General features: G+C 39.0%; 1 pseudogene; it reads right to left on the bottom strand.

The window, feature by feature from the left end:
- Window positions 1-5,341, bottom strand: part of LOC103080262 (poly(A) polymerase alpha pseudogene) — a 28,951-nt pseudogene extending 23,610 nt beyond the window's left edge.
- Window positions 5,342-18,535: the final 13,194 nt, after the last annotated feature.

Genomic DNA, 18,535 nt, shown 5'->3' on the forward strand with positions numbered 1-18,535 from the left:
TTATCCTACAAGATATTGGCATACTACATAACTTTCAGAAGTAAAATAGTTTGACTTGACTCATGAATAAGTAAATTGACCAATGGAATATAAAGAGCTCAGAAATAGATTTATTTAAATACAGGAGCTCAACATACAATAGATACAGCATCACAAATTAATGGGGGAAAATGTGAACTATTCGGTACAAAATGCTATAAAAAAGCTCACTAAAATGGGGAAAAATATTGCTAGATCTTTATCTTATACCACTTATAAAAATGGGTTCCAGATGAATTCAAGTAAAAATTTAATAAAATTCACTACATCAAAAATATGGATTTCTGTTCAGTAAAGAAAACTGCAGACAGTACTAACAGACAGATGACAGAATAGGAAAAAATCTTTTTAGCATCTTAAACTGACAAAGGTATAATTCCCAAATATAGAAAGGACTGAAAATCAACAAAAATAAACAGAAAACTGAGGAAACAGTATGAACAACATATATGAATAGACAATTTATAAATTATAGAGTCTAAGTGGTAGCAGGTTTATAAAGTCATCTGTTATCTAAGATACACAAATTAAAACAGCAATGAAATACCACTTTTCAAATATCAGAAAATACAAAGTTAAAAAAGGCGGTAAATATTGAGTCTTGGCAAGGATGTGAAGAGATAGGAACTCCTTTGTATTGATTATGGGAGTGTTAACGGTCATGGTCATTATGCACAGCAATCCAGTAGTGTTTGGAGAAACATACCAATGCCCTACGGCCTAGTGTCCCACTCTTGTATGCATATCACTCGAGCACACATTCAAGATCTACAAGGGAGAACGTTGAAGAAAGGTTTTTGCTCCGTTATTTTTGGTAGCTGAGAGCTGGAGGTTACGTAGCTGTGGTAGATTGGATGATTGGTCCCTAAACTTCATTCTTCTGTAGCAACGTAATACATCTTCCCCCTTGCCAGGGCTCAAGGTGGACTTGGTGGACTTCTCACTTGGCTTTGAGTTAGACCGTGTGACTTATGTTTATGCAGAAACCTTTACATGAATGTCCACAGCCTCTTTAGTTGTAGTAGCCAGAAACTGAAATAACCAAAATGGCCTCCAACAGGTGAATGGTTACACAAACTGTGGTGCATTTATGCCATGGACTATTATTCATCAATAAAAAGGAACAAATGCTTGATACATGCAACAACCTGGATGAATCTCCAGAGCTCTGTTGAGTGAAAATGCCAGTCTCCAAAGGATTATGTACTGTACAATTCCATTTGTATAACATTCTTGAAATAACAAAATATGGAAATAGAGAACAGATTTGCGGTTGCCAGGGCTGAGTGAAGCAGTGTGGGCAGGAGGAAAGTTGTGTGATTATAAGTGGGCAACAAGAGGGATTCTTATGATAATAGAAATATTCTGTATATTGCTGCATCAGTGTCAATATTCTGGTTGTGATCTTGTACTATAGCTTTGCAAGATGTTGAAAATGAGTAAAAAGATCTCTGTATTATTTCTTACAATTGCATATGAATCTACAATTATCTCAAAATTAAAAGTTTAATTATAAATACATTAAGCCTCCTCCTCTTTTGAGGAGGGGAATGTGAATGAGGCACAGACAGGAAGGGGAAAATAGAGTGAAAAATTAGCAGACCTTTAAATGGATTGATTAGGAGTATAAGCTATAAGCTGACAGGAATGATATACTCATTTCTGTTCCTGGTTTTCTTTTTTCTTTTTTTTAAAGGGAAGAAAAATATATAATACTCAAAATTGGGATACCACCTTTTTTTTTGCCTTTGGGAATCCAGAAGATGTTATTTAATTACTTATTCAACTAACATAGTTTTAAGAACCAAGAACATGCCCTTTGCTACATGCTTTAGAGATACCAGTGAGCAAAATGAGACATAGTCTCTGCCCTCATGGAGATTACAGCCGACTTCTATTTGTAGCCTGAAAGCTTTAACCAAAATAATGGTCTAAAGGAATTTTCCTGAATTCAATTATTGCCTAGGTTAGACTGTAGTGAATAATTATAAATGAGCATGTGTAAACTAATAATAAGTTGTGTAATGTCCTTGATATTTTTGGACTGATAGAGCGGCATGATTGTGGAGTTTCCTTGTGGAGAGGTCATGAAGCCAATCTCTGAGTAATTTTGGCCCTAAATACATTTCCTTATTCACACTCCCCCCAGATTAAACGTATAAAGAATTATGATTTGTTTTGGCCTTAGAAGCACCAGACCACCTGGGAGGAGTATGGATAGGTTGTGTGAATAGAGCCAGGGGACTGGGACTGGGGGAGGGGAGACTTGTCCAGGAACCAGCCCAGAGGGGTCCATTAGCAGAGTACAACAGGTGGAAGAATGCTTGTGCAAAGAGGTCAGGGAGAGTGGATGGTAGCTCTCTGATGGGAGACTAGGAACGGGAGTGAGGATGGCAGGCAATTAGCAAAGAGTGAATAAAAACCCCAACAGGGTATGTCCATGTTGAAGGGGAAACAGGGATGTCACTGTTGCAGCTTCTTTTTTATGCGTGGCCTGATTTTCTTTACCAGTTTGGGAATGGAAGACACTAAACAGTATCGTGGAGCAGTAGAATCTTTGAGTTGAAGGTGACTTATCTTCCATTTTTCCCTCTACATCTACATTCCACCTTTCTTTGTGCCCCAGGAGGCTGACTTGATGGGCTGCATTCACTGATTTCCTTGCTGTTTGGCTTCCAGCTGGATTTGGAAAATGGGAGTCACCGGCAGGAGATGGGAGGAAGGAAGAAAAGTGAGATTAGGGTGTTCATTTCCCTGGACTCCTCGCTTCTGGGCCATTGTGGGCTCCTTCCTTTGGCAAAGGCCACATTGCCATCAACCTTCTCCATAAAGTCTCTTGTCTGGGGCTACTGTTCGGCCCTCCCCTTGCTCTTCAGACCTGGAGATAGTGACAGCTTGCTGCTGTTACTAACTCCGGGGGCCTATGCCATTCCTATCCCTTTCCTAAATGATTATAAGAGTTTCTTTATTAATCTCTTCTCAGTTACCCAGTTGAGCATACCATCTGTTCTCTGCTGGTACTCTGATATAGAAGTCACTAGTATACTGGGTGTTAAGCTGTTTTGTCTCTTCTCATTGGTTCTTGCTCTCCTTTCCCAGCCAACATTAGTTTTCCTTTCTTTTTCTGTATAAGCCCGTTAAGTGTACCTTGCACTACTACTTTGAATTTCTTTAAGACACTCCCTTTCTTCTTCATTGGAAATCACTTGACATTGTGTTACCTAACTTTATGTTTTAGAACTTCTCATGTCTCTCAACTACTTTTCCTTTTAGTCCTATGCCTATTGAATCACATCTGTCTTCTCTCTGCTATTCCTCAAATCTGCTTTTCTCAAATCTGCAGTCCTGTGAAAGGGAAAAGCAGCTCCTGAGAGCTAGGACTTGACCTAGCTAAGCTGTGGGGTTACTATGAATTGGCCTCACACTCACATTTAGGCCATGATGGCCTCTTGTTGAACATAACAGTTTTATAGAACATAAACATCAGATGAGGCCACTTTGTGACTATGATGGACGAGGCCACTTTGTGACTATGATGGATCAAGACAAAACAAGACCACTCCACAGTCATGTCCAAACACAGCCCCAAATCTGAGCATTGTCCAACCACAAAAACTGAATCCAGAGCAAAGCCCCACTTCTTGAATCCTCCCCACAAACATCTAAGCCAAGCCCCAATCCCATAACACACTCTTAACAGCTTAACAGCTTCTTACTGGGGGGCCCCATGGTTCTCTCTGTGTGTGTTCTCCCCCATTGCAAAGTGTCAATTCCCTTGTCTTTTCTGCATTCCTACAAGACATGTAGGATCACTTATGTCTCTAAGATGGAATTTTGGACAGTGGGAAAGATTTGCAGAACTCTCAAAAGGTATAGAGCTGCCTTATCACCCCATATTTAGGGCAGACCCTGATTATTGGCCACCTGAGGCATCTCTGACCATTGTCAACCTCTGCCTTTACCCCCCAGTCTTTGCTTTCTTCAATTTCACTTCAGGTATTTCTGCATGTTGGTGCTGGGGGACTTCAAGTGCTGCCCACTCATTCTACTCAGGAAAATGCTGATGAGGGATCTGGCCAAGGGATCTGGCCAAGGACACGATTGATCCGTGGTCCTAAGTGATGGAGCTCTCTTGTTCAGCAAATATATTAAAATATTTTCTTTTTATTCAGTGTAATCTCTTGGGCTTTCTCCTTCTCCTCATTGAGTTCCTCTTTTTGGATTCTTCTCTCTGGATAATACAGGCCTAAGATTGTCTCTACTTGGGTTGGCTATCTTCCTTGCTAGCCCACTAGTCACTGGATGGCTAAGGGTAAACTCTGGTCTGGGGACTATGGTAGCCAATCATTGTCTAGAATAGGGCTCAGCAAACTATGGCCCATGAGCCAAATCTGGCCTAATGCTTGTTTTTGTAACTAAAGTTTTGTTAGAAAACAGCCATATCTATTCATTTACATATTATCCATGACTGCTGGTGCACTATAATAAAATTGGTTTGTGTGACAGATATGGCCCCCCATACCTAAAATATTTACTATTTCGCCCCTTATAGAAAAATTTGCTGATGTATGATATATAGAACACTAATTCCAAGAAATATTAGTAGTTTTTACATAAAAATGAGTTCCATGGTTAAATAAGTGTGTGAATTACCATGGTTATAAAATTCAAGCACATTTCTTAATTGTAAATCTTTTTAGTGCCTTAAATGTATATATATTTAATTAATATACCCTTTTATTTATATATTTAAATAAATTAAGAGACATATTTGTATAAATATTATAGATGCCATAACTTTATACATATAAATATATTAATAGTAATTATTTAATAAATTAGATTATATACTTAATTAAATGTATATAGTATGATTCGTGATTCTTAAAGAGATGGAAAAAGTATTCACAGTTTTTCAAAGGCGCTTGACTGTGGAATCTTTTTGATGTAGATTATTCTATGGGACTAGTGGTCCATGGAACACACTTTGGTAAATGGGAGTCTAGATGGCTTAAACTGCATATCATCCAAGAAGAAAATATTACTCTCTGCTCATATGAGTTCACCAGGAGGAAGGTTTCCACATACTTTTTTAGGGTCAAATCCCTAGCCAGCAAAAAATAATGTGTATTTTCCTAACTTCCTCTATCATACTCTCATGGATCTAGCAGGTGTGGTTGAACGTGGGTCTCCTGAATTACTCTGAGGTTCTCCTTCGCAGCGGATCAGACTCTGGATTTGGCTTTAGCTTAAACACAAGTTCCTCCAAGGGAGGTCTTTCCTGACGTCTTCCCCTGCCCATCTCAGACTGTGTTCGGGACTCCTGCTATTCTATTTTAGCATTTTCATACTTTATTATTGCTAGTGACTTAGAGTGATCTCTCCACTCATTTGTAAACTCTGTGATTGTTGGAACCCTCATTCGTGCAGTACAATGGTTGTTGGATGAATGCTTATGCCTCGGCAGGCCAGTTGGCCACTGGGCTGTGCCTGTAAGTCACAGCTTTTCTTCTCCCATGTGCTCCACTGTCTCGGAATGGGTTAATGCTTTGGTTTCTTCGATCTTGGCTTCTAGTCTCTTCCTGAGGTTCTGGAGCCCAGCTCTTGAACCTCAGCGAGAGGATAAGGCCCTTGCTCTTCTTGGTCCTCTTTCCTCTTTTCCAGTGACTATAATTCAGATTAGACACAGTTGATATTAAAACTTCTAAATGTCAATGGTCCCCTGGATTCCATTCAATGTGCTGGGACCTTGCACCATCTGTTGCAACCCTAGTGCTGACAGTTGGCTAAGCATTTGCCTTGCTTGACTGAGGGAGCCCCTGCTATTGGCTGGGTTTGTGTCTTGGTCTCAGGAGGTTGGTGTGTACCAACTCCTGTCTTCCTCACCTATTTTACTCAAGAAACCACAGCTTGTCCATCCTTAGTCTACCCCTAAATAATACCGTGAGAAAAGAGATTCAGACTTTCTAAACTTATCATTGCTGACTTAATAGAATTTTCTTTCTTGCTCACTCTTAGAGGTCATGATTCTCAGGATCAGCCACTATTATTTATTGAGTATTCATACACCTGTGATGAATTCAGAAAAAGTTATTTTAAAAATAATCCTGCCTTATAATTAGGAAATCGAATCACAAAACTTACAGTCTTGGGTTGGAAACACAGGAACTCTAATTTGGAAAAAAAAAAAATGAACAGGGAGCCTGAGGAGGATTAAATTAACTTTCATTTTCCATGCAATAGTTTTCAAAACAAACTGGTGAAGTGTAGATTTGGGAGAAACCCAAATAATTCCATTAAATATGATGATATTTAAAAAGAACTAAGGAAGAGGGTAACATTGTGGATGACTTTATTGATGGATATTGTACTACATGTTTAATATTTAACTTCTTTTTTGCTGAATAAACTCAACTAGTCGATCAGTCATAGAGTCCAGCTTAAAGACATTATCTCCTCATAGAAAATCTCTTCTGAAGTTTTTTTTTTTTTTCCAGGAAGTATAATTCAATACATTAAGAATTTCTCATATATATTGTAGCCTTAGGAATATGTACTGAAAATCCCTGGCACTGGACCTGAACCCAAAGTTCTTATCTTTAATTCTCGCCAGGGAGTTGAGACTACATACTACAATCAACAAACAAAAATTTATGAAACTGTAAAAGGCTAGATCAAGGTCAAGAGCTTTATGTTAAGTTCTTTTGCTGCCCCAAGTCTCAGCAACTATTATGGTGCCAGAACTATTTAGAAGACCAAGAAAGAACTACATGTTTTAATTAAATAACACATGGCAGAAAGCACAAGATACCAGCTTGGGTTTATCAGGCAGAACAGGAGCTATCCTTGTGCTAAACAGACAGGCACCAAGGAAAAGAGAGAACCCGAGAGACAAGTCTAAAAAAACTTGGGAGCTATTTAATACAACATCCTAAGACGAAATCTAACGCTAACCGTAGACGTGAGGAGAGCTGCATTTAAGAAAGGCAGTCTAGTGTAGAATAATGATGGAGTAAAGTAAATGACACGGAACTGTGACAAATTCAAAACCCAACTGGAAAATTAGGAAAGAGAATGAAGTGTCGTGTATAACGACACCCTGACAATTACCCTCGAGCAGTGGGGCATGTCCTGACACATTTACCTATCCTGGTGCTGCAGGCACTGGTGTCTAGGCTTTCTGTTTGCACAATGGGGCTTTGTGTACCACTGTGGCCCATTTTCCATCTCTGTGTCTCTGTCAGGCATGGGGCTTCGAATGCCTGGCTTCTGATGATTGTTAAAAAGAGTTCAGAACAGACACTGTAGGACCTTCAGGTAGCTGTATTCATATCTTACTAAATGAAGACAGAATTAAAAAAAAATGGAAATCACTAATACTAAAAGCCATTTATAAAATTCGACAACAAGGAAAAACCCTGAAAAAGAAACTGACTCCTAGACCTAGAAGAGGTGTCAAAATTTAAGATTATTTTGTCCTCCTGTATACAAAATTGCAGAGAAAAACAAAGCAGCAGGAGGTCTAAACATGTCAATCAAAGAGGAGACAGCACATTCTAGACTGGGAATATAATTAAGTAGAAGATATAAAAATAGGATTTCCCAACCTGGCAAGTGGAAATATAAACCAACTGGCAGAGAAAGAGTGGAGAGGATAATCCCACCCTTTTGGAATAACTATAGAAAAACATTGAGAATCAGAAAATGGAAATATGTGAAGAAGTAAAGAAAGGGGAGGCAGATGAAGAAAACTTCTTAAAGTGCGTGGAAGTGATGCGGTTGCCAGGATCTAAGACAAACCTCTAGCAAGCTAATTTGGGGGCAAAGATACTGACATTTTTGGTAAGAGATTAATAAGTGATCATCTTCAGACTTCATCTGATTGATCAAGAAGTTAGTCCCTTGGCTCATAAAGAAGTGAAATATATTCACATCTTCACCATCACCATGAGTATGAAACGTTTGTAGCTCTGCTGTAAACATCAGCAAGTGTGGACTCTGCTGCTTTTACAGACCTGCGTTCCACACTGCAGTTTGTTCTGTTAATGGCATTGAATCAGCTGTATTCCTCCCTGCTTATATTCATTGCATTAACAAATAAGTAAGTACAGATATATGCATTGTGTTCCTTAAAAGAGGCTATGATGAAATGAAAAAGGTGTTTAATAAAATATAATAAAAGTATTTCACATTCATTTCTCAGCCGTAATAAGTGGAATTACAGTAGGAGGCGGAGGAAACCTCTCACAGGTGGACAAGCCCTAAACCGCCTTCCCTTATTCTCTACTTAAAAGCTATCAATTTAGAGCTGTCCTATGTATCGCCCTGTGAATTGAGCAAGACTTTTCAGTCTTTAATTAAGGGTGAAAAACTCTTTGAACATCACAGCATTCATCTGTTCATGTGTGGAAAGCCTAGTGTAACAAAAGAATTTAATCAAACTACAAGCCTAATAAAGACTACACTGCCTGAACTAAATGATGTTATTGCAGTAGCGGCTCATAGTTTTACACTTAAAAAAGCAGGTCAGAGTGTTCATTCATCTTGATTAGCAATGCCAACCTAATTACTTCTGGAGGAAACAGTAATTAGCTGGAGTCTCACCTCATTAATCATGACATTCTTGTAGCAGACTATTTTTATCTGATAAATGGCTTGGATTGGAACAAGGTGTATATTTGAATTCTAGTTAATTGTACACAGCTTGCCGCATAACAATTCACATTTTTATCATTTAACTAGTTCCTTTCTGCGAACCTCTTGAGGAGCTTTTGTTGGTTACTCTCATTCTTGCAGTGAAAATAATCTGACTTAATGAGAGGATCAGTTGTGCTTGTTGGTGAGCATATCATAAACAGTGTCTCAAGGAAGCAGAGGAAAGGATGTAAGATCTCTATGTGTAGATTAAGTCATTCAAATGACTGTGGGACACTTATTGTAAAGTTTCTGCAGTGAATTCAAAGTGACAGCATTTTATAACTTGGCCCAGTAGCTTCTGTAGGATCATGGACAGCAAGCAGTGCTATTGTGTATTAGGCAGGGAATCATAGTACATTCAGTGTTCCTAAACCAGTGCCAAAGAGAGCACCATGTTTAAAAAGAGGTAGTATAATCGACGCTCCGTATCTGTGGGTTCAGCATTCGCGTATTTAACCGAAATTCAAAGTCGATCTGTGGTTGGTTGAATTGGGGATGTGGAACCCGCAGATGCGGAGGGCTGACTGTACTTGCTGTTTTAAATAACAGACTTGAGCATCCTCGGATTTTACTACCCTGGTCCTGGAACCAATCCCCTGTGGATACTGAGGGATGACTGTAATTGGAATCCACAGCCTACTTAGCTGCTGTTAGGGTCACTATTTTCTGCAGTCTCATAGCTCTGACCACTTCTCCTCTGTCCCCCTCAGTCTTGTATTTCCCAGGATGAAAACACATAGTTAATCAGAATATCTTATTTGTTGCTTTCTCCAATCCTGGTTCCTTTCCAAATTATGAGTCTTTCAATGGAGCCCAAAATGAACACCACTGAGTACAGAGAGAATTCTTGAATTTGTTCCATGTAGAAATGTAGAATGCTTGCCTGCAGCTAACAGCAACATCAGGATATTACTACCAGGAAAGGTCAGTGGGGATTGAATAGGATGGCCTCAGCTACCTATGTCCAAGGTCAGGTTCCTCAGTCTTGCATATTCTCCTTAAGAAGAGTGGATCCATTTCTTAAGGGCTGACTCACATTAAGCAAGTTTAGGAAGACTGATGTATAAAGTAAGAATGTCAGTTTTTAAAATTTCAGTAAGAAACGGCTTCACATGTATGGACACAGGATTAATATGGATTTTCTCTGTTGTCAAGCTAGATAGAAAGCAAAACAATAATCAGCCAATTTAATAATATACAATGTGAAATTATGGTCACAAGGGCCAGAATATTTATAATGGGCTTTGTCAACACAGCATTATGTCTCTGTAGGGATATCTACATAGGAAGTTAGCTCATAATTTGAGAGTTACTTGATAATCAAGTAAACAGAATGGGCAGAATTAGATGAATTTCATGTTTAATGGAATCAGCTTGATATAGTAAGATGTATCCATCTTTCTATTAGAGTTATCCATTAGCCTCAACTCTTCTTTCTTGGACAATGCTAGACTGGACTCTGCCAGCCTTTTTCTAAATGATATTTTTTTATTTACAGGCTGAACACTGCTTTTTGCTTAGTTTGTTCTTTTTTTTTGATATATTAAAATAATTACTATAGTTATAATTGAGTCTTGCTGGCCTGGGTACCGTTCTGCTTCCTCCGGGTGACTTTGTATATATATACATGATATATTCATCAGCTGGTTTTATTTTCCTTTTTCCAAGTTTCCTGGGCACCCCATTGAGTCTAAGTACAGAAGTCACTCTACTTATAAAAAAGTCATTCCTAAGTCCATTTGCACATAAATCAGAATGACACAATACTACTTAAAGCCTGAAAAGTATAATACAGGCTTTAGGATTAGCTTTAAAGTTAATAACAAAGCCAGAGCAATATTCCTGTGAAGGGTTTAAGCTTTCATTTTCCAAGCGCATTCCCACAAAATATGTTTGGAGAGTTGAAGCAAGGCATGCTCTTCTCCCAATTAACACGCGGTCTATCAGATAGCTTTCCCAAAATATTGGTTTTGTCTGCATAGCAGGTCTGTTGAGACCATTAAACGCTCCCTGCCTGGTTCCTGCTAGCATAACTAGCGTAACTAGCGTCGGGGAACTCCGAGCTTTGGGTGAAGTTCATACCGCCTCTCAACTCCATAAGGAAATTGGGCAGATTCAAACAAGGCCTTTACGCATGGACTCATCTATGGTTTGTAACAAAGGTTTCATCTGCAGTGTATTGACGATGCGTAGCATTTAAGTTCTCAAACGCATGGCCAGTGAATGGATGTCCAGTTTTGATGCTCATCATCTGGCCACGTCCTCATAGTTGTTCATTGTCCTTCCTCACTTTTCCTCACTCCTCACCTGTTGCTGATTCCTGTAGATGAGCTAGGTCAGGCGTTTTTAAAATGTCACATGATTTTTTTTGTTTTTTTTTTCCCCTAAAGAATTTTCCTTCTGGTCCAATGATTCATCTCACCTGGTTGTGTAACATTTCATCATCTTCTCACCACTTTCGGTTTTAAAAATTGTTTTCTCTTTTTATTTCCATTGTAATCATATGCCTGTTTTTACCATACTTCAAACTTGCTGCTTTTTAACTGGACATGGTGTGGCTAATAATAGCTGTACCACTATAAAATCCCTCAAAACCAGACTCAGACACAACAAACAGGTGCTCTCTGAGAATGAAGTGGCTGGGTATGATGCCTTCAGTATCTCTTGGTAACAGGCGAAGTTGACTTTTTTTCTTCTTTGAAGTGGAGTGTTGCTTCGTTCTTATGTATGAGAATTCACAAAGGTACAGGTTGAAAGTTGAGGACTTCCTATTCTGAACATACGACTTGGTTGGTGATATTATTTTTGTTGTTGAGAACTTGCTTAATATGATAAGCAATAATAATATCAATAGTTACTAATTCTTTTGTTGTTTACCAGGGTCCAGGCTCTGTTCTGAGTGCTTTAACTGTATTCACTCATTTAATTCCCATATCAACCCTATGAAGTATCATTTTTATTCCTGTTCTACAGATGAGGAAGTTAAGGTAACTTACCCATATCACCCAGTGAGTAACAGTAGAGCTGGGATTTGAACTACCATGTGTTGGCTCCAGAACCCGCTCTTAACTATACTCTTAACTACTCATGTCATGGGCTCCTTGTCATAATATCCCAAAATACAAAAAACTCCAAAGAAAGAAAATAATGTTGACTGATAATCCCACCATTCAGATAAACTATCATTTTTATTTTGATTACATGCACTTCCAGATTTTTCCCCAGAATAAATTTGCTGCTTGTTTCACTCAGAAAATGTAAGGAGTATCTTTACATGCGTATAGATATATTTACTGTGTCATTTTTAGAGATTGCATTGCATTTTAATATTTTTAGCTATCATATGTACTGAAGCAATTTGTTTCCCATTATAAGCAATGACACAATGCATAATCTTGCGGAGAAACCTTTGTTCACATATTTATTTTTCTTTAGGAAAAGTTCCAGAAGTGGAATTACTGGATTGAGGAAGAGAATGGATATTTTTAAGAGTTCTTATACCTATTGCCAAATTCCCTTCCAGAAATGCTATATCAGTTTGTACTCCCACCATCAGCATATGAGATGTCTGCTTTCCCATACCCTGAGCATCAGGGGGTTCTAGCATTCTCTTCTTTTTCTTTGTTAATTTGTGCCCCATTTTAAATGTGTGCCTTTTTTGTTTTCTGCTTCAATGTATTACCCTTCAGTTGTATTTATCTTGATTACTGCTTTATGCTTCAGTTTTCTCTCTGTAAATATGATATGATAATAGTAGCTACATCAGGGTTGTTGTAGGAATAACAGTTTTTCACGTATATCCTGCATCGAAAAGTGCTCAGCACGCAGAGTTTGCTATAATTATTGTTATTATTATTACTTTTTCTATTATTGTTTATTATGTGTTAGATAATCCAGCTTTTCTTGGGTATTTTGAATTTTCATGTATTCTCCATGATGTAGCCATCTCAAGTTCAATCTACGTATTCCCTCTTATAGTCATACATTCCATGATTTTTTTCAGATATTCATGCTCAAATTCATTTTTGTATCCCAGTAGGGAACCATTTTTTCTGACTAAAGTTGAAATAGAAAGTACTGCTGTTTAATCTGAAATTGTAAAATTGGAGATAATATTCTTTACAGATAAAAATTACAGGTCCAAGATTCATAAATAATGGACTTATCATTTCCCAGCATCTACTGCTCGTCCTTCTCATGGTTGGAAGGATCCGTTACTTCCCTAAGCTGCCTGACCCTCCCACCCCATGCTCAGTTTTGTTTCAGTCGCTGGGCTAGTTCTGGTGGTGGGAATACATAACTTGAGGCAGGTCATATCCTCAAACTCAAATTCTTCAGTAAGATTTAGGTCCTGCTGACCCTGTCATAAAGGCTGAGTCTCCATCTTGCTTCTAGAGTGGCCTGTCTGTCCTCAAGCCCAAGACTAACACCAAGAGATTAAGATTTTAGGACCTGTGCTCTCCTTCAGTTTAGTCCTGGTGCACAGGCTCTGGCCTCGGTTCTGGCATTTTGATTCCTTCCAACAATCCTAGACCATCAAGTGAGGACCACCATGCCTGTGTCCCTAGCCCAAAGTATGAATTGTAGGATTTGAAAAAGTTCTAAAAATCAGAGTCCATTCCTCTCCCATATGAGTTGCTTCTACTCTACTTCCATTAACCAGTTGTCAAGCCTCTGAATGAACACACCAATGACAGAGAATTCACACATTTCAGAGTCAGCTCATCTTCAAACAGCTCTAATTATGAGAATGGGTTCAGGCAAAACTGTGCTTCCTGATGCCTTCACTCAATACAGTTCTGTCCCGTAGAAGTTTATTGTTCTCTTTCCACAAGACAGTTCTCCAAATATTTGGAGACAACTATTGTGCCCCCTCAGTCCTCCTTCTGTAGACTAAGCAGTCCTAGATGCTGTCTCATTTCTTAATGCTAGGTGACTTGATTTCGTACCCCTTACCCTACGGGTAACTCCTTTGGATCCTTCCAGCTTGGTAATGTGTCTTTGAAGCGTAAAAGGTTTCCCAGATACGGTGGGACCAGAGCAGAGTAGATGCAGCCTATTGCTTCCATTGTCCTGGGTTCTATAATTTTAATAATATAAGAGCATATTAAGATTATTTTGGTCAGCTACATCGTGCTGTTAATTTATAATCAGCTTTTTGCTGCAATCGGAAGTTTTTTTCACATACACAGCTATTAACTTCTCTCCTCCCTCAACCTACTTCCATTTCGCACTTGTACTTTTTTCCCTACCACATGTAGGACCTTATATTATTCAGCTTCATCTTGTTAGAATCAACTCATGGTTGCATCCAATTGAAATCTTTTTGGATTTTGATTCTCTGAGGTGACATATTGGCTGTCTATTCCTAGCCTATAGCATCCATGGTTTTACAAAGTACCACTCAATTTTTCAGACAAGTCAGTGATTATGATGTTAAGGGCAACATTAAGGACCAAGCCACGTGTCACCCCACAGGAGATCTCTCTTCAGCTAGGACTCTTTTTATGGGTGTGGTTGATGTAATAATCAGGACACTTTCTAACTGTGGATTTTATTCCATACATATTTCTTGTCTCAATAAAGCAGTTCTCACATTTTATTTCAAGAAGATATTAAGAGATGTACCTAGACAGGATTCAGTGCCATATTTTAAAAAGTTTGGGAGATGCTCCGTACTATATTCTCTTCTTCGAGAGCCACAGTGCACATTATTTTATATATTTCTCTTCAAAGTCCGTATTTTGTTTAACTAATGTTTTCCAAATGTACTTGTGCATGAACCCTGCTCTCAGAATACCTATGAATATCCTGTGGAAGTCTGTTCTCTGCAGACACCAGTTTGGAAAATATTCCCCACAAAGGTGAAATGAGAAAGCCTGTCAGATGTCTTCCTGAAACTCAGACATTTATATGTCCACAGTATTTTCCTTGTCTCCCACTCCAGTAATTTTATCAAAAGAGAAAATGAGCTAGGTCTGTCTTGAATTGTTTGTCACAAATCTAGGTTGGCTCCATACAGATCCCATTTGATTTTCTCAACTCCAGCCCTGCTCAGGATCAACAGAGAACTCGAGTTCAATTAACGAAACACCCTCATCTACTCCTCATCTTTTTAAGTCGATTAAGTCAATATTAGCTCCTCTCAGTCTTCTGGTGCCTGTCCTTTACTCCAAGTTTACTTAATGCAAATTCCAGTGTGATCCAGCCACATCATTGTGTGGTTTCTTTCAGAAGCCGGAGATGGAATTCACCTGGTCAAAAGCACGTAGCTCATCTTATAAAACTGCCTGGCATTTTGAACGTGATTCTGCCCAGTCCTGGTTTTTAATCCCACCTTGTGAGGTTCATTCTTGCCTTTCTGGGCGAGCTAACATTTCTCTTGACAGAAGATACACACAAAACAGGACCGGATTGTCCTGGACTTTCTGTCATGCCTTCACTTTCAGTGGCCCCAAAGTTGTGTATCTCTGTTGTTGTTGTTGTTAATTTCTTTATCTACTTCAAAGAAAAAAAGCTCTTTTCATTGATTGTTAGCATTTTTGAAAGCCTTTTCTCATTCTCGGCTTTTAGCCTGCCTGACACTGCTCTTTCAGCTCCATGACACTTGTCTATAGCTCACCTACATTTGATTGCCATGTTTTCTCTTTCCTCTTCCTCAGTGGGATGATTTGACATTGCGTTGTCAGAATTTTATGTCTGTGAGCTTTTCTTCCCTCTTGGGCCACCTCCCTTCTCAGAGTTTCTAAGGATCCTACCCAACTAATCTTTTTGAAATCTGTTTTCTTAGGGCTCTGGTCTTCCCATCACTGGCTCTTAACATATCTTAGATGTGAGATGATTGCATTCTTCCAGGGGTCCTCCGTTCTCTAGCCAGTTTCACTTCTTAAACATTGCTAGACTCAGCATTTCGGTGTCTCCCTTATTATTTCTTCCTTCGCAGAGATGAAATGGTCGGCTGGGCAAGTCAAGAATCCATTTTACCGACAGGAAATGGCTTCCAGTGCTTGTCTCGATAGAAGAAGTTCCCTAGTAATTGTCCAGCCAGAGTTTGTTCTTGGCAGACAGACTTACAGTTTATCTTCCCATGCAGTGTTAGAGAGGTATGAGTCCTATAAAGGAAATGCAATGAAGAGAGACACATAAATAAATAAAATTAATTAAAACAGGTTTGTTGTGATAATTAGTTTGGTTTACAATAGTGTATTTGGATGTTAACAGACCTGAGAATGCTTTAGGACAGTATCTTCTATTTCTAACTATAACTCTTGAGGTATTCTGTGAATATATTACAGCGAATGAGTTTTACTAACTGATTTTTTTGTTATAAATTATGCAGTTCTGGAAAACACAAGGATGCATTTCATTTACGGAATAATGTTAATTCTTTCAGTTCTCTTTATTGATCATCCATTGAGCTATGGTGGCTGATGCTTTAGCCACCGAGAGGCACAGAAACTGTCTGACGCTACCAAGAACAGATAAAGGGGCTCATCCAAGAAATCAAAGGGCCCTCCCTTTGGAGACCTGAGATGTTGGCAATGGGGAGGGCTGCTGAGAAAGTGTTATGATTTAATAAAATTCTTACTACTAGATAAATAAGATAGGCTAATGTCTCCCCAAATCTGGCCCCCCAAATAATAGGCTTTATTTTTTTTCACTAGCAGATCCCTTGTTTTGAAACATTGTCTTTGGCACTGTTGTTGTTAAAATGATTTGTTTTCGCGTTATTTTTAATGATATATACATACAGTAAGTGCCACTCAAAGGTTCTGACCAACATGAGATAATTGATAATGGTTCACTCAGTTGATGTATTTCTCACCAAAAACAATTAAATTTGATGTTTTATTTAGCCTTTCAGCCTTATCATGAGAAAATTAATCATAAAGCTATTTAGATTTATAAATGGTTAGAACTAGTTCAGGGGCTCTCAGGGACCCTAACAGAGAAGGATTGTATTTTTATTGGTCATTGGGTACCCAGATTCTCATGATGCAGTAGATGTCCATAACGACTGATTTTTGGCAGTTTTAGTCAACACTTGATAATGTAAGGAGAATTTGGAAAACTGAAAATAGATAATGAGGGAGCCTTCATTTAGTAAATAGTTTCTCCCTCCTCCCAAGGAGCTCTGACTGATCTCGGGTGGTCTCTGACTGCAGCGGCTTGAAGCAGGGTTTTGGTTCCCAGCCAGAGATTGACGTCGGGTCACGACAGTGAGAGCACTGAATCCTAGCCACTAGACCCGTGATCACTGACAAGGCTCTGGCCCTTCGGCTTTGCAGAAAAGAATTCCCACAAAGACGGAAAGTAGTGAAACAAGTAAAGTGTTGATTAGGAGGAAAAAAGAGTACAGTACGTGTGGATAGACACACGGGCAGGATCAGAGAGAGAGCTGCGCCCTTATGGCAGTTTGAGTCACTTTTATGGGGCATTTCTTCCGGGTTTCCTTTGACCAATCATCTTGCTTTGCCTGGTTCTGAGTCGGTGTTTGGTATGTCCCAGGGCTCTCCCCTGTGTGTGGGCGCACATCTCTTAGCCAAGGTGGATTCCAGCAAAGAGGCCTATGGGTAGTGACATCACTTACTATCAGGCGGCGCCCCCTCCCTTTTTGACCTCCAGGGAGCCTTTCTGCGCCTGTGTAGTCAGGGAGGTCTCCTTGGTTTTGAGAATGAGGAATACGTGGTCTTTTATCTCTTATCTGGGCAGGGCCCAGCCTCCTCCATCATCCCGCTTTTATGGGGTTTCTGCTGTTATGGAGTTTCTGTCCATAGGGGAGAAACTGTTCAGCCTGGGGGTCCATCTCTCTCCGGCCTCATGACTTCTTAGTATTTCCTCGTGTATGTTCTTCATGTCTCATAAAGGATGGAAGTACTAAAGATGAGAGAAACACACAAAACACGTTTGGCAAGAGGAAGAGGAAGGGGAGAAGGAAACAAGGGGCTGAGGACGCCAGGGCGTCACAGAAATGCTGAGTGAGAGGCTTTGCTCCCTGCTCTTCTAGGCCAGGCTTAAGATGATGGGAAGTCTTCCAGCAGTGATCAAGCTAAGTCAATAATTGTGCATTTTCAAGTATACAGGGCAAGAGAACCTATTTTTCTGAAAAACGAACTATTTTATTCTAGGCTTTCATTATGAAGCCAGCTTTTTTAAGTAGTGATTTTATTGGTATGTAATTATCCAAGTTGTTGTTAATAATTTAATTTCCAGAAGTAATTGAGTTTGGAATAATGCAGTAATAGCTACCATTTATAAAGCAGCCATTATGCACAAGGCATACCACAAACATTTTTCTAGACCTACCATCACAGTTCAAGCCAGTTTTTATGTGCTCCTAAACAGTAGAAAACTAAATTTCAAAAGCTTCAGCAACATGCCTAAATGTCACACAGCCAGAAAGGTTCAAATTTAGATTGCAGCTCAGTTCCATTTGCTTCAAAGCCCAAGTTCTTTTCCCTTCCATACTGTGTCTGTCTGTGTGATGTGGACAGCTGTGTAGCTCTGGATCTTGTTAAGCTTTTGATTATACATAGGTGTGTTTTTTTAGTACACTCATTTTATAATATCCCCAGGGAGATTTTGAGTTCTTGGGATTTTGAAGAGCCTAGAACTAGATAACTCTAGCACTTTAAAAAAAATCCCTTTCCTCTTCTGAATTTTGATCGTGGAACTAAAATGCTTCTGAGAATGCTTTAGGAAGGAAACTGAAAGGAATTAACTTTGACTTGAAAAGAAAAAGACAAGAAGGTTATAGAAATAGATTTGAAAAAAGAGATTCACAGAAGAGCGTCACTAC

The sequence above is a fragment of the Lipotes vexillifer genome, unplaced genomic scaffold, assembly GCF_000442215.2.
Source record: "Lipotes vexillifer unplaced genomic scaffold, Lipotes_vexillifer_v1.1 scaffold135, whole genome shotgun sequence".
In the NCBI taxonomy this organism is placed as follows: Eukaryota; Metazoa; Chordata; class Mammalia; order Artiodactyla; family Lipotidae; genus Lipotes; species Lipotes vexillifer.